Raw genomic sequence first — 24,511 nt, forward strand, 5'->3', positions numbered from 1 at the left:
ATTCCCGTAAATTGTTCATCATTTTAGTTCGTCTTTTGTGTTACGCCATGTAAGGGTAACTATGGTTGGAACAGAGCTTTATCTCAGATTCTATGTTTATCGTATTGTCTTTGATTTTTAATGATACACCATCATTGAGGGCTTAGTCATTTGGATTTTGGCTAAGATAACTTGGTTTGGTCTCTTCTTTAACACTTTATTTTGGGAAAGTTTGCACGTACAGTTTATATTTCCCACAAAATTGATTATGATTGGTTCTTCATCTCATGGAGGATAGTTTGGTTTTGTGACATCTAATAATAATTGGATATGGTCACAACTTAAGCTTTGGATGTTGTTCAATATATTGTCTCTGATTTTGGGCTCAAGATGTATAATCTTTGAGAGATTAACTCCAGGGTTATTCTTGTTTTGTCGATATTGTTTGGAATCGTGTTACCTGGTACTAGGCTTGGGTGACTTGGATTGTCATCAGAATATTATCTTCAGGGATTTCCTTGGTGAGTACTTGTCGGTGGTTGACGAATGATGAAAGTAGATGCTACTGGGTTGTATCCGTGTTGCCTGCAGGTACACCAATAATTAATTTGCACTGGTTACTCTGCTTCCTAGAATATAAATATCTGGGCAGAATCATATGCTCTTTATAATTACACAAATTACGACACATACAGCAATAATATACAATTTATATGATACCATGTGGGGACTATTGTTTGAAATAATAGTCGTGATTAGTGGTACTAATAATATCAATTTAGTATGGGTACAGTTAAACTCAACGATAGAACAAATAAGAGCAACTTTCATGCTTTTACATGCATGTTGCAGCAATCACTAGATTACTATGAGATAAGCTAAGTAATCATAAGAAATATGATTATGTTTACGAAAAATAACACTATAAGATTTTTAAGATTTGGTGATTCTATATATATACACGTATACATGTGCATTTGTCACATGTTCTATATTCAATACATTTTTAAATGTTATTCAACACTCATCTACTTTAGCATTTAATTTTCTATTATAAGACTACTTGCCAGGTAGGTTACATGGTTTTTATGAGAGGTCTCAATTTACTATAAATTTTCAAATCTTTACTGTTTATGCGCGTCCATGCCGCTTAAGAAATATATCTTTGCAGCTACATGGGTTTGCACAGAAAATAAGTAGAAACTTGGGACTGGACATGGCACGAATGAGGACCTCTATTCCCATTCGCTCGATCATGTCCTCCCTTACTTTTTTTTTAAGGATTATCAGGGAGTTCCGGGTTTAGGTTTTGCATCTCATTTGGCTCAATGTGATCTTTCTTCGGGTCCTGTCTCCGTGGTCTCATAATTTTTCCATAAATTGGATTAACAAAATCCTCATGGATAGGGGACTTAATGAGCTTCAGTATCATTAATAACTAAACTATGCTTTAGAAGAAGCTGAAGACGCTCTACATCGGTTCCACGCATGTGATAATATTTGGTCTCCTTGTGAATAGAATAATTCATATTTCTCATGCATTATGACTATTTTGGGGGTAGTCCCGATGCTTAGGATTGATTTCCTGCTTCATGACGTCTTGGGCCACTGCATAAACAATGAAAATGATGATGTTATCCGTTAATCGCACCTTCCTGTCTAATTATAAAATTAATTTGTGTTAATTTATGTTGCAAGTAAACTATGCCTAATTTTTTTGTTTTATTCTTCAGGGTCTTGAATATAGATTACATTATTACGCGAAGAGCTAGCATCGTCATCCACGTGGCTTCTACATATATTAAAGGTACTAATCCTTTCTTGCATTGTATTTTATTCCCAATGTTCCTGTTACAGATTGATATTTGGGTTTATTTGCCAATCGTATTCCGAAACTACGATTTTTCGTCATATTATCTTAAATCGTATTTGACGTTCCATTTTTTTCGCGAAGACTTCTTCCCCTGATTTATTCACAATGATCATTGCCGCTGAGTACATGACGTTTTCTTTTGCTTAATTTATAGTTATGACTCCGTATCGATAATTGCTTTGGCCATTTCTTTATTTGGTCCTTTCAGAACATTTCAGAATAATGGCCAAAAGTAGGTAGTTTCTATTGACTTTTGTCTAGTTAACTTTTTCAAGATTGGTTATATTCATGGTATACTCTAGGTCGAACTCAAACTACCTTTTCACCGGCATTTCCTCAATACATCGGGTACTTACTCGTCCGACCGTAATTCGAGTCGTCTAAAGCTCCATATTAACCAATAATGAATATTTACTTTGAGTGGAAAACAAGGTAACTTCAGGTTGAAGTTGAACTACTTTTTCACCGGTGCCTCCTTGTACCTGGCTATTTGTGTGTTCGAACATAATTGCTTCCCTAAAGTTCCGTACTCTAGTTTAACGACTTTGCGGTCGCACTTTGGGCTTAAGGTATAGGGACTTTCTAGAAACTACCTTTTTTTGTCAATATTTTAATAATTTATTTAGATCTCGTGACATTCGTTCTAACTCATAGTTCTCTAAATATTAATACAACACTGGTCTATAATGCACTTTCTTTTTAAAATTGTGATAATAATCGATTTTCATAGTTATAACGCTTCAGGTAATATTATAGGGTTCTTTTATCATTCATTTTTAACGAGATTATTTGTATATACAGTTTCTTCCACTGTTGTTGGGTTTTAATTTCAATATGGGTGCATCATCTGGCAGTGCCGCCTTTGAACTTGGGGATGCAACCAAATTGAGGAGCCGATAATTTTACCATGACGAAACATTTGAGCTGAGAAATTGGAGTTCAAATATTATATCATTTTTACCGTTTTCAGGTATATTTAGGTACATTAAATACACTAATAATTGGTTTGGGAGGTGCAGACCTGGGTTTTGCCACACTGGAGGGCCATCTGTTTAAGAAGTTTGACGAATAAGCAGTTGTAGTGCTTGCCAAGCAACGTCTTGCTGTGCAATCAAGTCTCATATCCACGTAACTTTTTCTCAACAGAGGGTGAAAGTCAAGCGATTGCACAGTGGGACAATATACACCATGCCCAGCTTTGGCTCTAACCTCCTATGCTCGGGGGTTCATCCGTCTTCATTATCGTATATCGTATTGACATTTGAATTATTGCTCTTATTTCATTTTCAGAGTATTTCATGGGGTTGTTCACTGATTATTATTTTATTTTGCTTTTATGAATTAGAATTGCCATGTATACTAAGCTTTTATTAATTGTCAATAGAGAAAAAAAATTTTGTTGTTACCATCCGAAGCGTGTTAGGTACTACTACTGATTTTAGCTAAAAGTATCTTTTACATGGTCTGAGTGGGTTTTTCGAGTTTAAATCGTTAAGGAAAGGGTTGTATTATATTATAGACTAACATATTTCAATTAATGCGATCTCTGTCGATCGGTTTGAGGGGACTCTAAAGTTTTCTATTAGAATTTGATGTGGCATTCGATTTCTATACTTGTTGAATCCTTATTTACAACAACAAAAAAAATTTTCTTAAGTAATCTATAATTAACGAGGCAAACTTTTCTTTTTTAAACAATCTTTTTGAAATATCCATAGTTCCCATTAGTTTCGTTAAGGCCCTTTTTTTTTGAGAATATAGGCTTATTTTATAATAATTTCCAAAAATCTAGCTATTTGGCTGCAATGCTTTTTCATTTATCTTTATATTTCATTTAGCTGTGACGTGTCTAAGGTATCTATTCTTCCACTTTCATCAGCTTTGTATATCCTTAATTAATGGGAGTTATGCGAGTTGAAGTGTAACTCATTTACTTTTAAGGTGTCAAATCATCCTTCTCCTGTGGCAGAGTTAACGCCACGTGGTAGAGATATTTGTTATCCAGCGCGGTATTACTTAAAAGTTTCGTAGTTTGTCATAAGCCGTATGAATTTAATTTCCTTGTATTTCCCAAGTGAAAATTAAAATATATTTGCGTTTGATGCCATACTTGGATGCCACAAGGGCGCTGCCTGAGAGTGCCGCGCGACTAAAGGGGGGGGGGGCTCATATATTTGATTAGGATATTACGTATAGCATTCGTAATTCTTTTTCCTTGATATTCTATCGTGTTAATCTTTATAAGGTTTTTCTTCTGTAGGAACTTGATTTAAAGAGAAAGTTTAAAAATTTAGCTTTGATCTATCTTTTGATTTAGGGTTTTTGAAACATTTTTCAGAGCAAAGGGCAAGAGTACTTTACAGATGTTAAGATCTACACTTGCTCTCCTTTATTGTTTCAACTTTCGCTTGATTACATTAGAAATTACCCTTCAGTTACTCATACTTTGTATAAATGCTCGTTTTCATTTTGTTAATTTTAGTTAATCACATATGCTCACTAGTGAATGCATATTATTTTTTGAACTCTTGAATACCGTGCTTTCGCAAAGCTTGAATTTTGTGAATAACATGTGGTTTACTATGCTATATTGTTTATTGGGGGAATTAAGGATTAGCATGGACCCAAGACCGTAAATGATTTACAAGATTAGTAAAACTTATTAAATACTATCTTGTTATATGAGTATTTATGACTAACGTTAATTTTTGGGAGATTTTTTTTTTACATTAATTGGTTATTTCTTGCATTACTTAATTTCTGAATTATTTTGGTTATTAGTCTGTATTTTGACAGGCCTATGTTGGTTTAATTTAGTCTTACTCGTCTTAGCGATAGGTTGCGCGGTTTGCGTCCTTTATGAGAACCCATAGAAATTGAATTACATTTCTGAAGCAGAATATATTTGCTATTGTCAAATAGCCATTAGCCTAATTGCACGTTGCCGTTTTTTGTAGCGTCACAGTGAATTTATGGGTCACTTTTACGATACACGCTATGTGATTGTAGTTTAAATATTTTGGGAATTACGATATTTTAGGAATTAACTGATTGGTTTTATGTTTTGCCCTTCTGGCAGGCTTTCTTTTTTTTTTAGTAAATTATTTGTCTTATATATATATATATATATAATATACGACTGATTGCAGGATCGTAAGCGAATAATTTTATTTAATATTAGTTTGGCGTTTGGTTTTAATGGTCGTGAATATCTTCCAATCACAGTTCAAAACCTTTCTGAGGCTAAGAAATTGTCTGGCCTAGGAAAAAGTTTTTTTTTTGTTAATCTTTTGTTACAGGTTATTTTTTTTATACTTTAATTGGGCGGTTCTTTTGTAGGGTTTGACTCGCCTTAAGGTAATATTGGTTGAATTTATTGCTGCAATTTTTTAGGGTTTTTGATGATTATCGGCTGTAAGCGTTCTACTGTTTTTGCTAATTACTGCAACACTAATGTGTTATTTTGCTAATTGTTAGTCACGGTTCTAATTTATGGTATGACAATTTTCTATTAGGGAAAATATGTTCTCTAAAGTTGGTCATCAAAGATTGAAAAATTAGTCAATACGCGTCCTTTTTTTGAAATTTTATCTTACTTTTGACTCCTTGGTACGATATTTTGGAACTTTGATAGCTATTTTCACGTATTTTCTTTGCTTGGCAGGTTTTTCTTTAATACTTGTCACTTTTTACTTAGAAGATATGTACATTAATATTTGATTATGCCACTCAGGAAATTCGGCTAAACGAATCGGCTAGGCCAGAAAAAAAAACTTTTCTCTCTTTTTTTTCGTAGGGCTCGTTTTTTATACCTTATGAGTTACACTGGCCTCGGAGTTTTGTTTGTATCTATAGGTCAAAATTTATACGGCGAGACCGGCACTTTAAATTCTACAATTTTAGCTTATTTTTTACCTTTCAGGGTTACTAAGATGTTGTTTTGCATTGATTCTTTAGCAATTAATTTACTTTTTTTCATTTAGGTTTCGGAATGGAACTGTATATTATTTTATTTATTTTGGCTCAAAACACACCAATCTGCAATCAATATATGATCAACATATGGTTAAGGATATATCAAAAGTATTAACTTTTGAGGTCAAACTATATTTTTGCCTCAAAAGGACTATTAATTACAGGTATGTAATTAGCTCAGAGTACCCTACGGTATGCGTGTCAACTATTTTTTTTTGTTAACAAGAGGATGAACAGGGAGAGTATTTTGATTCGAGGACATTATGCTTACGCTTGGAATCATAGGTATTAATTTATTATCGTATCGGCGTTTTACGCGGGGTCACTTGAATTGTGTACGCGATTAAGTAGGTAAGCAGTAAGTTTTTTTTTGAAGAATCACGACGTTAAGCTTCCATTTGATTAATGAAAGATGCTTGGTGTTATATGTAGGTCCTTTTTTTTTATTTTTATTCGAAAAAATAATTGTAGTTACCATTTGTACTAAGGCCCTCTTTTTTAGTTTTATCGTGAAGACTGGGTGCTAAGATTTGGCATTTACTTTTGGTTATTTGAACTGCGTAGGTGATTTACAGCGTTAAGAGGGGTAGTCTGAATTCAATAATAAAATTGCGAAGGGAGGTTTTTTTTTGTTTTTTTTTTTGATTTTTTAATAACAACGGTATTTAGATAATTAAGTTTGATTTGAACGTTCAAAGAATTCCTTTGGCTCCCATTCGTTGTTTTAATTTCTCTTTTATTTTCCTAAAAAGGACGATTTTTTTGATAATTTAATGTTGTTTTTTTTTTCTTAACATATCTTGTATATGGATTATTGATTCACGTAAGTTATAGAGGAAAAGATATATAGCCTTACTTAAAATTAATTTCACTGGAAAAATTTTTTGTGAAATTTTTGAACTTATTACATGCATATGGGCAACTTATAAGTAATATCCATCCTTCCAAAGTTGTGTTTTTTTTTTAATTAGTGAATCACTATATTCTAATCAATAGATATATAATTAATCTAGTTTAACGAGTTTTCGCTCGACTACTGGGTTATTTACTGCATCTTGTCGCTAAACATCACATTCTATAAAATGTAGTCACTTTAATGTATTAGAAGGGGATTTTGACGAAAAAGAATTTTTACCTTTTTTTTCGAGTTCAATTAATTCGCGTGTTTGGTATTCCTTAGTTTTCTGTACCCTCTGGCAATGGTTGGGTTTTGGGTGTTCCTTGTGGTGCAGAGACTTCTTAGGAATCTTGGCCCTTAGTAACATTCTCTTGGGCGTCAGGGCACTGGGTCCTCATAATTATGTTATTATCCGTTGGAGGGTCCTGTTGAATAGTTTTCTCTTGGGGTCTCATGTTATGGCAGGCCTGGTTTGGTATTACAAAATATACGGGTTGTGACGGCCCTTTGTTTTAATCCTTTGCAAGAAGATTTTCCAAATGGGGACTGAGGGGTAGGTCAATTTCAACAGTAGAACATGTTGCAACCATTTGTTTTAAGTTTGAGCAAAAATCTCTTTTTCTGTAGTTCTTTGGTAATTTTGGCATGGTTCTCCCTTAGCTATTTCTCTGAGCTATCTTGTTACAGCTTAATTATTTCCTTTTGTGCTTTCAAGTGGTCGTACTTATGCTGCATGTCTAGGATCTTTGCTCTTTGGGGCGCCAGGAGTTCCTGTATGGCCATTGTCGTGGATAGGATAGTACCATTTTTATAATCTTATACTTTTTTTTACCAATTTCTTGCATTTTATCGTACAATACTTGTAATTTTAGGATTTGGTCGGGATAATTATATCCCTGGACAAGCGTGGCGTCGCTTATTGATTCCATTTCATTCTGGATTTTGGTGGTCTGTTCTTTAACTTCCAGAAACTGGATTTCAATCAACTTATCCATTTGTTTAGTTACTAAGATCTCATTTATTCTTTTGTTCATTCTTTCTTGGGAGGCCTTCACTTCACTAAGGGGATTTAAGTGTGGCTTCTATCATATTTTTGATTTTCAATCTCTCTGCTACTAATTGTGCCGAGTCATTGAGAAGTTTTGATCGTATATGAAATAGTTGATCCATATTTGTTCTGTTAGTGGCGGGGTTGTACTGGGTATTTTTTTTTTGGAGGAGGGTTTGAACACTTCTTTTTCTTCTTCTATCTTAGGGGTTCTTTACCAAGCCGGGATTTAATTTATCTGGAAAAATTAATTTTAACTTATTTCTACCTTTTATGGGTGACTTTCATTGTGATGTCTTACTCATATATTCTTGTTTTAAGTTTTTTTTTTTTAAACTGCTCATTTCGATTTAATATTGCCTTATAAGTTTTTGGGATACTTGATTCCTAGACATATTTCCATTAATCTGGTCTCTTGCTTATTTTGCCGGATTTCGTGGTAACCTCCTGTTCGTTTTCCGGCGTTTTACTCTTTTTTGACTTTCCCATAGAGATTAGGTCAAATTTCTTGTATTGTTTCAAAAGGAATTTCTGGCCTTTTGCCTTAGCCTGTTTTGCACGTGCTGCAGCCAAAGTAGTTTTTTGCTTTTGTGTGTCTTGAGGCTCATTGTCAGATTCAGTAGAGCTAGTTGCTGAGGATTCATCATTAAGGCTTTTTGGGACTACCCCTTGAGATGTTGTAATATCACTCGCTTTTGATTCATATATCTCATCTCCTCTGGAGGTGGAGGGTTTATCTTCCATTTTCTCACGTTGAGGTCCTGCTTGAGGGGAGTTAAAAGATTCTTGGGAACTCTGGGAGGAGTCAAATACCTTTGGAGAATGTCTCCACTGCTTGAATGCCATATCTTCCGGGGGGTGAGGTGTATATTCCTTGGGTTTTACTTTTGACACCGTTATGTGATGGTATTGTCCCAAGTTTTCATCTTCCGGGTGTTCCTGTGTCCAAGGCAAGGTACTTTGCCTTGTTTTTATCGGATAATTTATAATGTCCATGGCTTCTCTCAAACTTTTTGTATTTCCTTTATTTGTATCCCTGGGTGGAGTCTTCCTTATTTTTGCGCCCGGTGTTTCCATAGCTCTGTTTAATTCATCCTGTAATGACAGGGGTCTTTCTATCGGGGTTGCTGGGGAAACCATGTCATCAGGAAATCTTTTGGGGGGACATGGGGTTGAAATTCTATCGGGGAGAACTTGGGTTTTTGGCGACAGCGTATAATCCAATTCTTCCACCGAGCTTTCTGAAGATGAACCTTCTGGACTTTTTGGGGTTCTTGTAGGTATGGGTATTAAGGGTTTTCTTTTAGGGATGACTAAATTTTTCATGGCTAAAAATTCTTCAAAATCTTCCTCGTCGCTACGATTCTCAAAGTAGTTTTGTTTAAAATTGAAGGGTTTTAATTTGGATAGCCTTGATTTGGGAAAATCGTCTTCCGCATTTGATGAATCTGAAGATGAGGGTTTGGGCGCCCACTTAACTGGGTACTTGGCTCCTTTTATTCGGATAACATGTGCCTTATATGTTCTCCCGCTATCTGGGTTTATCATTTTAAAAGTAAAATTGTTGTCATATTTTTTGATTATTCTGTAGGGTCCTGAATATTTATTGGAAAGTTTTTTGCCTTACGGCTTAGCTTCATTTTTCAAATAGACACAGTCACCTACTTCAAAATTTCTATTACCTTTGATTTTGGATTCATTTCTCAGCTCTTGGTTCATCTTACATTTTTCTAACTCTTGTCTAACCATTTTATAGGTTTTTCTCATCCTATTTGTAAAATCTTGCCTGTAGTCCTCGGTATTATTGTAATATTCTTTGGACTCTATAATTTCCTGACAAGGTATTTTAAAATCGCGTCCGAATAAAAGAAAAAATGGACTATCCTTAGTCGTTTCTGAATAAGCATTTCTGAAACTATCATTGGTTAAGTAGGGTAGATACAGATCCCAATCGTTTCGGTTGTCTTTTGAATAAATACTTAGAACATTGGAAAATATTTTGTGTCTATTTTCAATTTTTACATTAGATTGGGGATGGTAGGGAGCGGTTTCTAATTTCTCTATTTTAAGGAAACTCATTAAATCTTTTGTTACTTTAGAAACGAAGTCAGTTCCGTTGTCACTAATAACCTGGCGAGGAACACCAAATTTTAGAAATATTTTTGCCAACGCTTTACTTGTGGCATATTCGCCTTGATTTTTCAATGCTTTGGCAAAAGTGAAGCCGGTAAAATTATCTATTACTGAGAGGACGCAAGTCTGCCCTGTATAAGAAGCTGGTAGTGCTCCACTTGTACCATTCAGGTCGAATGTAACTACATCAAAAGATAACCTTGCTACTGGCACCCTTCTTATGGAGGGATTAGGGTACGTTTGGGGATACTTTCTTAAGTTACATGCTTCGCATGTGTTTGTAAAATCCTTGAGTTTTGTTAATGCCGATGGAACATAAAAATATTGTTTCAGCTTGTGAAATGTTTTGGTTATTCCTAAGTGTCCGCCTATCTCCGAATGGAAGTGCTCAAAAGCAGGTATTATTAAGCTTTGGGGAAGTACTGGGACTATTTGGATTTGACTCCTATTTTTTTTCACCTGCTACTATCCTGCAAAGGATTTCTTCATACAAGTCAAAATACAAATGTCTATTTCCCGTTTTAGGGTTCTAAACTTATCAGGGAGATTATCAGAATTCACAAAATAATTAATGAGAGTCAAACACATTTCGTCCTTAACTTGGTTTCTTTTAATGTTAGCTAGGGACAAGGGGCTACGAGTAACTTCGTTTTCTTCTGTAAGGATTTTAGGTTTATTCTTCTTGTGTTTTCGTTTACTGTGATTAATGGCATTTATTTGTTTAGTTTCATTATCTGAAGTTATTCTCAGGGTATCTACTCAGGTAATCATAAGGGGCATTTTGTTTACCAGTCACATGTTCAAATTCGTAATCTAGATCTTGGATTTTCATTATCCATCTAGCTAAGATTCCAGTTGGATTTTTGAATGTGCTTAGGTACTGTAAGCTTTTATGGTCCGAGCGCAGTTTAAATTTTCGTTCTACTAAATAATGTCTGAATTTATCTAAATGGTAAATTATAGATAATAATTCCAATCGCGTTGCTGAATAACTACTTTCGCCTTTGTTTAGAGTTCTGTTTGAATAGCATATGACTTTCTCTATATACCGAGGGGGTTCTTGTAGGGGTTCAGGGTTGTTTTCCACGGGGATTAATTGGGAAAGGATTGCACCGATGCCTAAAGCTGAAGCATCAGTGGTAATCACAAATTGTCCCTTTTCAAAATCTGGTAACGACAAAATTGGTTCAGAAGTAAGAGCCTTCTTGAGAGTATATAATGAAGTTTGAGCTTCGTTCGACCAGGTGATAGTTTTGTCGGCCCCTTTAGTTAGGTCAGTTAGTGGTTTTGTGATTTGTGCGTAGTTGCGAATAAATTTCCTAAAATAACTTGTTAAACCAATGATCCCTCTTAATTGTTTCATCGTTTTTGGTGGTTTGAGGTTTTCTACGCATTTTATTTTTTCGGGGTCTGGTGATATTTGGCCTTGAGTCACTATCATTCCCAGGAATTTTATTTCGGATTGAAGTAGATTTACCTTTTCAGGTCTACATTTTAGATTACCCTCTCTGAATTTTTCAAAAACTTTGGCTAATGTGTTTAAATGATCCTCTGGTGTTTCTCCTACACAAATCACATCATCCACAAAGTGGATAATATTTTCTATACCTCTTAATAAGTGTAACAGAGGTCTACATGATGCACTTGAACTAGTTTTAAGTTCGAAAGGTACTCTCAAATATTCATAGGAACCGCATTCGGTTGTCGAAAAGGACGTCTTATAAACGCCGTTATCTGCCGTTATCTACCTTAACCTGGTGACAACCTTGCGTGAGGTCAAGAGACGTAAAAATTTTATTTTTGGTTGAAATAGAGTCTAGGATTTCATCAATGCGGGGTAGGGGAAATTTGTCACTAACTACCTGCTTATTTAAGGCTCTATAGTCTACTACAAGCCTAAGGTCCTTGTTCTTTTTTGGCACTAATATAACGGGGGCTGAATACGGGCTTATACTTGGCCGTATAATATTGTTTCTTTCTAATTCGTGGATTTTATGTTTTAACCAATTTTTGTAGGGATGAGGGATACGATAGGGCTGTTTAGCTACAGGCAACCCAGTGGTTTGGACAGAATGTTCGTAGAACGGTATCAATCCAATATCTTCCTCACATGTAGAAAAAATATCTCTAAAATTCCAGAGCAATTCACACAATTTTTCTTTCAATTGTGTATCATGGATATGGTCTAATTAAAATTTTTCCAAAAATTGGCATCTTGTTAGTGGGTACCTATCCTTTGGGTTACTGACATTAATTCCATTAACTAATGTTTTCTTGGAGTTTTTCCACTTGTTTAGCTCGTGTTCAGAAATCACTTGTATTTCAACGAGACATGTTCCCTTTTTTAATGTGATCGTATCGTTTTCATGTGTGTTAGTCAACCAAATAAAACCTTCGCCTTTTTCATATGAAATAATCTTTTCTTCACAAAACAGATTTTCTGGAATTTCTTTACACGGGGATGCAAACCAAATTTCGGAATTGTCATTTACGGGGGTGACCATTTGTGAGATTTGTATTCTTTGCATAGTATTTGGGGGGATTTTTGTTTTACGTACCGCGAACCCATAGTATTTTTCTTTCGAGTCATTTTCTATTAAGTTAAGATTAGCGCTTGGCTGCGTCAAGTCTTCCGCTTTTGGGGTTGATTGTAAGGGTAAGTCCAAGTCCTGTCCCCTTACAATAGTATTTAGATTTATTATTTCATTCCATAATTCAGTTATTTTCTTTATTTCTGTTGGTCTATACTCCTGCATTTTCCCTATTTTTGCTTTTACTGACTCGATCCATTTGCTGCTTGTTTTTCTTTCTCGTCCCGTGGGAGAAAATGACGTGTCGTGAGGTACAAAAGACTTGATTCTATTCACTGTTGCTTCCCTTCTCTCCACACGCTGGAGAATAGGATCGTATGGATACACGAGTCTGTTATTTGATGTATCTAATAACACTTTATTAGATTTTAGGAAATTAGCACCAATTATAGCCTCGTATGGGAAACTTTTGCAGATTATGAAATTTATAGGAAAGATCCTATTATCTTTTATCACATCTAGATGTTTGGAGCCTATGGCTTCCAGCCTATGACACGTGACACTTGTTAAATTGGGAATAGTGCAGTTTTTCCGTCGCTTAATATACACTGAAAGTTTATTAAATACATTCGAATTTATTATGTTAACTGATGCACCGGAATCTATTAACGCTTTGAAGTTAATACTTGCAACACTAACATTATTTAATGTAGTTAGTATATCATTTTTATCTCTAAAAGAATGTACAATTACTGGATGGGACCTATAAAAATACTGACCTCCAGGGTCCCGGTTAATTTTCTTGGGGGCCTAATTCGTTTCCCTGTGCGCTTATTTGATAAGTTGGGGTTGGACGTTGGGGTTCGGCGGGAATTTCACTTGCTACTGAAGTTCCAAGTTGATTGACATTTGATTGTCTTGGTCGCCACGTATAATTGCGTGGGTTAGGATTTCTTGTGTTGACGGCTCGCGGCATTTGTTCATTTTGTATTGACGAAAAATTTCTTTCGTTTCCCGAAAAATTTCTTTCATTTCCCGTTGGGAAAAAATATTCTCTGTTATTGCCAGTTTTCCTGTTAAATCTAGTTTGATACACTGTTCGTGAATTTTATTGGTACATGCTTCGTTGCGTATTTGGGTTAGGGAACTGATATTTATTTTGTCGGTTGGGGAAGGATTTGTATAGGGTCGGGGAGGTGTATATTGAGAAGGATTTGCGTATACAAGTCCTTGTTGGTGTGGGTTGCGGAACGACAGGAGGCGTAAGGGGTTATTTCTATAGCTTCTTGACCCATGGGCATTTAAGTTTGTTCTCCCGAACAAACGATTATTAAAACTGGGGGTTACTGGTGTAAAGTTATTTCTAGTACGGCATTCCCTGACAATATGTCCTTGTTTATTATATGCATATCATATAATTGGGGGGTTCTGTACGTTGTTTGTCGTATTTGTGGGTACAAAACGTACTATCCTTTGCCTCGTAGGGTTTGGAGATCTATTTTGGTTCGGTTTGGGTGAATTATCTCTCGAAAAGAATTCTGGGGAAATTTCTCGTGATCGTCCCGGGGTTGAATTTTCTACGTTATTTATTCTTGACTTATTGTGGTTTGCCACAATTGAGTCAATTTCTATAATTCTTTCTACTTCCTGGACTGCTAGCTTTAATGTTTGGATATTCTTTGATATCAACATTTGGTACAATTTGGGGCTTAATCCTTGCATGAAAGTATTTAGTACAATTTTATCGTATAAGGGACCGAATTCTTTTCCGTACTTGGCTTCAATAGATACCATTACTTTGTGCAGATATTCTCTAACATTTTGTGTTTCGTTGAAACAAACCATACCATGCTTTAGTTTATGTGTTGAACTAGTTTCAACGAATATTTCTTGGAACTCTTTTAGCAATTTTTCTATTGAGTTTATTGGAAGATTGTTATCTTCCCCTATCGTACTTTCTATTTGCTTTAGAAATGTTATTGCTTGCCCCTTAAGTCTCATTAACAACATGCCTAATAATGATTTTAAGTCCTTTTGAGTTACTTCTACGAATTGGTTTAATTGTATAATAAATTCATCTACATCTGAATCACCATTATATGAAGGAAGAGATTTTGAAATCTCCTCTGTTTTGGCAATGAGTTTTTGTATTAACAATTGTTCGTTTTGTTCTAAAGACATTTTTTTCTTTTTTTCAAATTAAATTAAAATCCGGCACTGGTTTTATTATTTTTTGATATAACACAAGTTTGACACTTCCAAATTATATATTTTTTTTGTTACTATATTGAAGGGACTTAGGTAATATTTTTAGGCCGAATAAAATAGTGCACTTCAAGCCATGCATGAATTGCAATTCAAGAATGCGTTGAATTTTCCACTTTCCTCATGTTTAATATTTCTAAATAATCTCTTTTTTTTGTCGGAAATTTTTTCTGTTGGTTTTGCTCCTTGAAACCGACCGCGCCAAGACTAATGGGGTGGGGGTGTTTAATAAAAATAATTTGTTCTTATATCTTCTGATGTTTCCTCATATGGAGAGTTCAATTAATTAATTCAGAGGGGGAAATACAGTTAAACTCTCAGCTGATGGTTCGCGAGTGGCTTACCTGAGTGGGGTCTGAACTTCTTAATGGGGAACTTAAGCTAGGAGTACATATAGGGAGCTTATATTAACGGCCATACTGAGTCGAAATCAGACTGAAAAGTTTCAGTTTCCCTTAGGAGCGAGTGGAGCCACAAGGACAAACAAACTTGAGAAATATTAACATAGAGAGAATAAAATAAGAAAGTAATGCATTTATTGTTACTCACATAATTGTCGCAGAGCTTCGGTTATATCGACACACTTGCAATACAAGACACTAATAAAATTGTCATCTGGGGCGATACAACGCAAAAGTTAATTCACTGATAATAAATTTCCACAACAGTTTGTTCAAAATAGGCTGCAAGTAAATTCACCTAACACAAATCATAAGAAATTCATAGTGGTCTCTCAATCAGACTGGTGTAAGACTAAAAAAGGACTGAAAAAGACTGAGAAAAGACTAGTACAAAATCGCTAAGTCCCGACTATCTACTCTCTGCAATTTCGCCCGAGGATACATTCAGGCGTCACTAAAAGTATATTTTACAGTTCCTATTGGTTGTACTATTTGCCCTACATCACTATTGGACCGGCATGCACCAATGGGCTACTTGGGTTTAATTAAAGTTTATGACTTTTAAGATATCGCTTTGGAATTTTTCTAACAAAGCAAAGTTTTACATTGTAACTTTAATTACAATTTACAGCTTTTTATAATAGCACTTTGGAAGTTTTTCGGAACGAACAAAGTTTTACACTGTAACATTTTGCTAGCAGTGTGTCACTTGATTTTCAGAGGACTTATAATTTATTTCTGTGAAAGTTGGTAAAGGATAATACGTTTTAATTACATTGAGATACAGAACAATGCAATTAGATTATACAAAGATATTTTGCATCTCGAGTGACTACTTTTTTTGTATGATAAATCTTACTCTCTTGATAGTTTGGTATTTCGAGCTCTTAATATTCAAATTACATTGTTAGTCGCCTGTCATATAAGATTTGTTCAAGCTGATATTTATCGCATACTTTGGCGACGTGGAGTCGGATTTATTTATTACATTTTCTTTGGGAAAGATTTTGACAATGTATTGTTTAATTAACTACATTTGTTTCACTATTTTAAACTGAAACGCTTGAGACTTGCTACAAAATTCTTACGATGTATTGTTTAATAAAAAACATTTGTTTCACTATTTTAAATTGAACGCTTGAGACTTGTTTGATCTGTAGGTTACTTGAATTTTCGGATTCATATTTTTGGGTTCATATTTCGGTTGGTTTTATTTTTATTTGGGTAACTTTAATTGGAAAATTCTGAGGCTTTTGAAAATTGATCCCATTACATACGCAACCCTTAGTCAATACCTCGCTCTTTACGCCAAAGTTCAAATTTTATTCCAGTTTTCTAAGAATGGCCCCTTAACCACAAATGCCGTTAATAATAATAAATAGCTCTGATGAAACTAAAAAAAAAAAAAATTAGCGCAAAGAGCGAGGTAATGACTAGGGGGCGAACCCAGTCATGTACGTATTATTTCTGTTTGTTTTATGACCTAACCTAACCTACCCACAAGCAATATACATTCATTGCCCTGCGCATAGACTAAATTTCGACATTGCAAACTGCGTTGAAGGTGTTGGGACTGTTGGCTCATTTTTTTCGTTAGTCCAAAATCTGTACACGTTCATTTCCAACAGCAACACCAGACATCCGCTTTTTGTCGAGTCCCAAAAGGCTACTCAACTGCCAGTCCTGGAATTAGAAAGGAGTGCTGCGACAAGATGGTCATACTGGTATCGATCAATATCGAAGATAAGACTCCGATATGAATGTGTTCTGGCTGTACTGTCTGAAGTCAGCGAGGGAGGTGATAGTGAAGCTCGAGCAGAAGCAGCTGGGTTCCAGAGAAATATGGAATCTTTCACAGTTATATTCCAGTTGCTCTACGTGGAAGCAATTCTGAGGACGACAAACTCCCTTTATGAGCAGCTTCAGGCAGTTGATCTGGTAATATCCAGGTCCCACACCTTGATTCAAGCAACAAGGAAGGAAATAGCTGAACTGCACTCTGACACTTCATTTGCATCGCTTTTGGAGAAGGCAAAAGAGTTTGCTGAAGGTCTTGAACTTGAATTACCTGACATGAATGAGCCCGCGACCGGATCTTCGTCTGAAAGTCAGAAAGAACGACCTTGAAGAACACAATAAGTTGTCAAACGCCTGAATGAATTCATGATCACATCGACGTTAGGAAAAAACTTTGTTGAATCTGAAAATAGAGCTCCAACTCTAGCGGAAGAACTGAAAAGAGAATACCTGGAGACTGTAGATCGTCTGATTGCGGAATTCGACAGACGATTTACAGATAACCATCCAGTGCTCAGTGCACTCGAAGCTCTGGCCCCCAGCTCTACCAAGTTCATGGATGCAGGGCTCCTCAAGCAATTCTCTGAACTTTATTCTGAAATGGGCATTGACCAGATTCTTCTTGAGGCCCAAGCTGGTATTGCCAAGCGGTTTTTGCTCGAGGAGGAGGCAAAGCCGAAGAACTTCATGGACGTCATCGATAATATCGAGACACTTCCAGCGGCCTATTCAGAAATTATCAAAGTTTTTCATATTACTGCCACACTTCCTATCACGACAGCCAGCAATGAACGCTTGTTTTCTGGGCTTGAAATAGTGAAGAACTATCTGCTCTTAACCAAACGAGACGATCATCTTAGACATCTGCTTTTGATCTTTGCAGAGAAGGATTTAACTAAAAACTTGGATTTTAGTCCGCTGGTTGATGACTTTGTAAAGGTAAAGCCATGATAGCCCTCCTTGTTGCTTTTAGTGTTCACTGATTTGTTTCAAAATTTTGTTGTATTTTTTGATTTTGTAAATATACTTGATCGAGCAAAGTTTTGAATCGTCATAGCCGGAGCGTGACTCCGACTTGGACTAAAGTATTTACTGTAAGCAGCGAGCTGAAGAATTCGGCTACAGAATATACTTTAGTCAAAGCGTGAGTTTCTACAGAGGTTCGGCTTTCGTCAAGTTATAGGATCGGAAAAGTGGAAGATTCTCAAACGGCTGTTTTTTTAACATTACACATACCGTTTCCACTTTCTTCGGATATCTGGCCTTTTCTGAAACTATGGCATAAGAGCAAGAGAAGGAAAAGCAAAGCAATTGAGACAATTTCCTTAATTTTTACGGAAACTCCCACGGAAGGCAGTTTTTTTTTCGGATAAAGCTAGAGGCAATTTTTTTTTTTTATACAAGCCTGCTTCGGGGCCCATGTCGATTGCTTGCCCACCCTAAGGTTTGGCTGAAATGGCGCCTCTGTGTCTCACCTAGAGCTTCTTTTTCAAATGTGTATAAGAACTTCATGCACATTTCGAAGTTTTCTTTGTGGTTTATTTTTGTCAATTTAAAAAAATGGTAATTAGCCACTTCATTGCTCTCCATAGACCTAATTCAATTTCAGTATATCATTCTACTTTCTTTAACAAAGAATATAAGCTTAGATGAGAACCAGTTGAGATTTTGGTGTGGGTTGAGTTGTCAGCATGCACATAAGAGTATGTCTTCGTTACTCCTTGATAGTTCTTCGAAAAAACAGTTGTCTTTTTTTCGTGCCCTTGAAAGTATTCAACGCTGTATTCCATAGTCAGCTTCTTTTTTCTGTTTATGGTTCTGGGGTTAATGCTTCAGTAACAAAGCTTCTCATATTTTGGTGCTCAAATTGTTGTCTTCAGCTTAATAAAGCACAGGGTGTTGATGCAAAGAAAATAAGCTAATGAGTGGTCTTGTCTCCTACTCTATTTATTAATATTTATAATTCTAGTTTGCTGGCTAAAATCTCGTTTGCTTGCCATTCTTGTCTTTCTGATATTTTTTACAGCAGACCTGTTTTTTTTGCCATTCCAAAAGTGGTTTATCCCAAATAGTTTCTAGTGTGTCAGCAGCTTTTTCTGATATTTGTCTCTTATTAAATGTAAATGAATGTGAGTTTCTTTTACATAACTGTGCTACTGTTTCTCACCTATATTGTAAGAATTTCCCTATCCCCCCTGTAGATTCAATCTGGTGGCTTGGTATTTCAATTACTGACCCTCTATCAAGCTTGCATCAGCGGATTGTTGCTAATTTTGGTAAAAATGTCAAGTTTGGTTATGTGAAGCTTGTTGCGAAGCAAAGCAGGGTACAATAAACGTGCTCTGGCCAAACTCTACTCTACCTTTTGTGACGAATCTGTCCTTTATGTTTCAGGTTTTTTTTGTCACTTCTTAAGATTAGTGATATGAATCGAATTTCACCATCTTTAAATTCCGCTTTAGATTATACTACTGTACGTATTTTAAATATTGTAAAGTTCGTCCCTATCTTCCACCATGGCGGGAAACCTGTTTCTGATGAATAATATCTTTTTTTTTTTTATTGCTTCGAAGTTACATATACAGCATAGGAAACTATCGGGTAAGGCATATGTGCGTTTGCCTCATCCAACAACATTCTTATCCAATTTCCTTGTTGATTGTATGCTTTTCTCTTTAGTTTTATCTTTATTACAACTCCAACATTATACTTCCTTTGTATTTCTAGGTTAAAATAAATAAATATCAGGTACAACCAGTTAGGAGAGATGATGAGGAGAAAGACTTGGGGGTAACAAAGAGCTAACATCTCATGATCACAGGCAATCCAGATTGATGTAGTCAAATGAGTTCTTGGGCTTATCAAGAGCTTATTTGTAATATAAACTCCACTAGTAGTATTGAATCCTTAAAGGACCCTTGTCCATCCCCACTAACAATTTGGTATGCCTTTTATACCACTCTAATACAAGATGGAAATCAAAGCCCAAACACCATATGCAAATAACCTGAAGTTGCTAACTTTTCCATACAGACAAAAAAAGGGTGAGGTGACGATTATCCAAAAATTGTTCAACTCTGATGCAAATCTCATCTTCACCCATTCTTTGGCAAGCCACGCCCTTAAGATGAATCAGGTTATCTCTGACCTGATCGTCCCATAGAAACGCCCAACCCAATCACGGCAGGCACTGAATTAGGGAAAGGCTGAATGAATGTTGAACTGGGACGCCCTCCATGTGATGAAGCCACAGTACCAGCAAGATGTTCACAGGACACCTCTACAACTTTCTCTTACTGGCAAGCATGATTTATGGTAATTTTACAAGTATTTAAAACTACTACCCCCCCCACAGACATGAATTTTACCAAGCGGAATTTGGTATAATCCTAATCAGGTATGGAAAAAGCTCCAAAGCTGCCAGTAGCAGAATTCGAAAAGCTGCCAACACTTTAGCAGCCCAACTTGTGTCTTGACACCTTTTCTTTGAGCAAAAAATATTTTTATAAGTAGAAATAGTTTTTTCAGACAAAATCTGTCAGCAAATTTCACTAGGCCATGAAATTTTTTTTTACCTGATTTCGGTAGTTCAAAACTCTGTCAAACAGATATCTACAAAAATAACATTCGCCTACTACAATCAGAGCTAGTCATGAGAGGAAGTTTTTATGAGATGCATCAGCACGTTGATTGCACCCTTCTTGACCTAAATGCCATATTAGGGAGAATTGAAGAAATGGACTCAAAGGCAGCACAAAAACTGATAAGACTGGAATTACTGTGAGACAGGAAATATTTTGTCAACAGAAAACAAAACAGAGAACAATGAATACTGTAGCAAAAATATTTACCTGGAAATGACACCAATGACAGTATTGCCCAATTAAATCGTATAATTAGAAATGATCTGCAGCTCTCAACTCCTAAAATTCTGTAAGCCACTAGACTTGGCGAAAAGGAGAGGACACCAGAAAATGTCACTGCACAACAACAGACCGCTATTAATCCAACTCCCTCAATTTGAAATTAAACTGAAAAGACAAATTATTCAAATGTCTTATGAAAAGAGAGGGAGCCGTGTGCAAACCGTTTTTCAAAATAATATCCCTTAGAAAAAACAGGAGTTATCCTAACATTACCCAATACCATAACATAATCCAAGAAAAAGCAAGAGTGCCACCACCTGCAGACCCTGCCTAAAGTAGACCAACAAACTCGACACGAAAAAGACAATGAGCAATTGCTCTACATCAGACAACAGGGAAAAAAAATCTCAGCTTTTCATACTAGACCAAGTGACAAATCTGCCAGAAGAATGCTAGCAGCTTTTAAATAAAATTGAGGAACTGAGCCTTCTTGTATCTGAAAAGAAACCAAATACAATTAGCATCTCAGAAATAAAGCTAAAAGAAAAAACAGCTCAACAGGAACTAAACATTGGAACACCAAAAAACAAAATAGCATCAATGAGCCTAATGAAACATGGAAGAGGATGTGCAATTTCTGTACAAGATAATGCAAATCTGGTCACAACTAGGACAAACAATAAAAAGTGCTTGAAACTATTTTCATACAAATAAAACTTTCATTAATAATGATTGGTTGTATATACAGATCCCCATTTCTATCAGCAGAAAATAAACACAAATATATGCTTGTTCTAATACCAACTATCAAGACCAGTTACTCCATGTACATCCTTGGTGACTAACTTCTCAGATATTAAATGGAATAGAAACAGACCAGCAGATCATACTTTTACCTATATCCTCAAGGACACTTATTTAGCAAAACTTTCAACAAAGCCAGCTAAATGCAAGCAAAATGGAAATTAAAATATCCTGGACCCACTCTAAATCTCTATCTCAGAATCCGTGAAGCACGTCAATATCCTAGCACCACTTGGAAAGGTGACAACGCCACCGCCTAGCTAACTTAACACTGAAACTGAAATAGTACCATGGTGGAAAATAACTGAAGTGATTAAAAAAAAGTTACATTCAGAGAAATAGTCCAACAAATTAATTGGTTTTGCCATCAAACGGCAGAAAATTATAGAAAAAAAATGTAATTATCCAGAGATGTCTAACCAGGAGAGCAGATATTTGCAGGGAAAAGACAAAAATCCCTGTAACACCAACAGTGTCATACTTAGATCCCAAACTGAAATAGTCCATTTAAATCAATGATAGAAAGTTCAACACTAAGGAAGAACTGCACACTGAATCCAGCAGAATAGAGTATAACATGTGCAAGCAATGATGTCCTCAATGCTACAAGAGCCCCAGAAAAAGAATAAGAGATGAGGATTTCTAATGAAGTAAATCAGCCCCCCAAAAATTTGGAAGGATGTAAATGCCAAAATCACCACTAGAAGAGAAACATCCATTCTCATTAATAAGGATGGCCTATCAGCCATTTAGAGAGTTTTTCGAACAAGAAAATTCCATAAAAGCAGAGCATACTGTAAACTAAAACTAGAAATCTCACAAAGTATAAAATTAATGTAGGCTACATAAATACAAAATTAGTCTTAAATGTAAGAAATAAACATAAAGTAAAAACACAGATCACAGGACCATAGTATCATAGTACTGCAGATCATAATATCATCATCCTCTTCAATGTTACACATTTTAGCAAATCTAGATATAGTCCCATAACTAAATGATTTGACCTAAATTTTTGAACTGTATGTGTTTCGTTTTTAAGGTTTCGATTTGCACAAAAGAAACGATTCCTAAATATACTCGGTTAGAAAAATACCCTGATTCCAAATATTAAAGGTTTGCTGATCAATCCCCCCTCTGATTACCAAAAAGAACTTTCGATTACCAATCCAATTAGTACCCTCCAAAGCATATACAACCACCCTTTCAATAAAAACCTTATATGTCCTCAGGGCATAACTTACTACCCTTGTCCTGAGAGCTGTGAGGGCTGTGATCTTCAATGACATAATTTTTGGACTTTTCAACTATACTGAATAAAATTGCTCTCAAATTTTGATTGGATGCGTTTGGGGAAATAATGGGCGTGGGAGGGGCAGGGGCTGGTTACTCTTAAATCACTTTTGACTCTAAAAAGGCCACTATAACTGCCAACTTTAAATCAAATGAGTCCCATCTAAAGTTTATACGACCACCCATTCCATAAAAACCTTATACCCCCAGGGTATAGCTTACAACCCTTGCCCTAGGGCTCGGAGGGGGGGGCTCTGTCAACCCTGGAGCATTGTTATATGTTCTTTGAACTACTTTGAACAAATGGCTATATCAGAATTCCAATCAGATGTGTTTGGTGAAAAGAACAGTAGTTTGGGGTGCTAATGGCCCTCTGCCACTTCTGATGCTTAAAAGGGAACTAAAACTTTCAATTTTCAACCAAATGAGCCTCCTCTTGAGTTTATAAAACCATTCTTTCCATAAAACCTAAAATACCCCATGGCATAACTTAAAACCCTTGCCCTCAGGCTCTAGGGGATTGTTTCAATCCTAAAAGCCTTTTTATATTATTGTTGGACTAGTTTGAATAAATTGGCTATCTCAAAATTGTTATTGGATACATTTCAGGAAAATATGATGTGTGTGTGTGTGTGAGGAGGGAGGGGGGTAGATGCACTCTAATCCCTTTGACTCTTAAAAAGAATACAAGAACTTCTGATTACCATTCACATGAGTCCCCTCGGAAGCATATACAACCACCCTTTCTATAAAAACCTTATATGCCCCAGAGGATAACTTAAAACCCTTTTCCTGAGGGTTGTTTGCGCGGGTGGGTGGGGGCTGGATTGTCATCCTCGAAGACATAATTTCCAGACCTTTCAACTACACTGAACAAAATGGCTATCTAAAAATTTTGATTGGATATGTTTGGGGAAATGATGGGCGTGGGGGCCTATTTGCTCTCTGATAACTTTTGACTATTAAAAAGGGCACTAGCCCTCCCAGTTTCCAATCGAATGAGCCCCTTTTGAAGTTTCTACAACAACTCATTTTATACAATGTGCCCTGGTCTATAAATAAAATAAATAATATACATTGTGCCAACATTGTTTTTTACTTAGGCAGCACTATTGCACTGCCTATGATATCAATTTTATTTTTAATACATTATAAGTTCATTATTTGTTTCACTTTTTATTCAGTCTAATATCTGTTTCTTTTAACTTTAATATCTGTTTTTTTTTTGTTTGTTTTTTTAACTACAATTGGGTACAAGGGGGATGACTTCTCAGTTCATAATTCTAGTAATCTCTGTTCATTTTGAGTTTGAGTTGAATATCAGTTTTATTTATGGCACACTAAAAGTTCATTATTGGTTTCATTAGTTTTTTTTTATTTATTACTCATAAAAAGGGCACTAGAACTTCTAGTTTCCAATTGAAAGAGCCTCTCAGAAGTTTCTTCAATAACTTGCTCTATACACAGTTAAAAAAAAAAGATAATACATAGAGCCCAACTCTACTATTTTCAAAGATAGCAAAAAGATTAAGAACAACCTGGCTCAATAGTAACCAAAACTCTAAAAAACGGAGTTTTGATACCAATAGATACATCGCAAGAATTAGAGTTGGATGCTGATTTCAAATAGGCTATACAAGTTTCATTA

At 35.7% G+C, this 24,511-nt stretch overlaps 1 protein-coding gene and 1 long non-coding RNA gene across 5 annotated transcripts in view; one reads left to right on the plus strand and one right to left on the minus strand.

The window, feature by feature from the left end:
* LOC148947123 (synaptic vesicle glycoprotein 2C-like) overlaps positions 1-24,511 on the minus strand; it is a 123,021-nt gene that overhangs the window by 90,403 nt on the left and 8,107 nt on the right. The window contains exon 1 of one of the 4 annotated variants that reach the window (XM_089096888.1): positions 20,752-20,774. The exons of the other annotated variants lie outside the window; for them this stretch is intronic. The gene's annotated coding sequence lies outside the window, so the exon portion shown is untranslated. Of the gene's footprint in view, positions 1-20,751; positions 20,775-24,511 lie in introns of those variants that run through there. 4 annotated transcript variants of the gene reach the window in all.
* LOC148947124 (uncharacterized) overlaps positions 1-24,511 on the plus strand; it is a 114,753-nt gene that overhangs the window by 19,832 nt on the left and 70,410 nt on the right. The gene's annotated exons all lie outside the window — the stretch shown is intronic.

The sequence above is a fragment of the Artemia sp. Qi Xiang Cuo genome, chromosome 11 (genome assembly GCF_049724085.1).
Source record: "Artemia sp. Qi Xiang Cuo chromosome 11, ASM4972408v1, whole genome shotgun sequence".
NCBI classification, from domain to species: Eukaryota; Metazoa; Arthropoda; class Branchiopoda; order Anostraca; family Artemiidae; genus Artemia; species Artemia sp. Qi Xiang Cuo.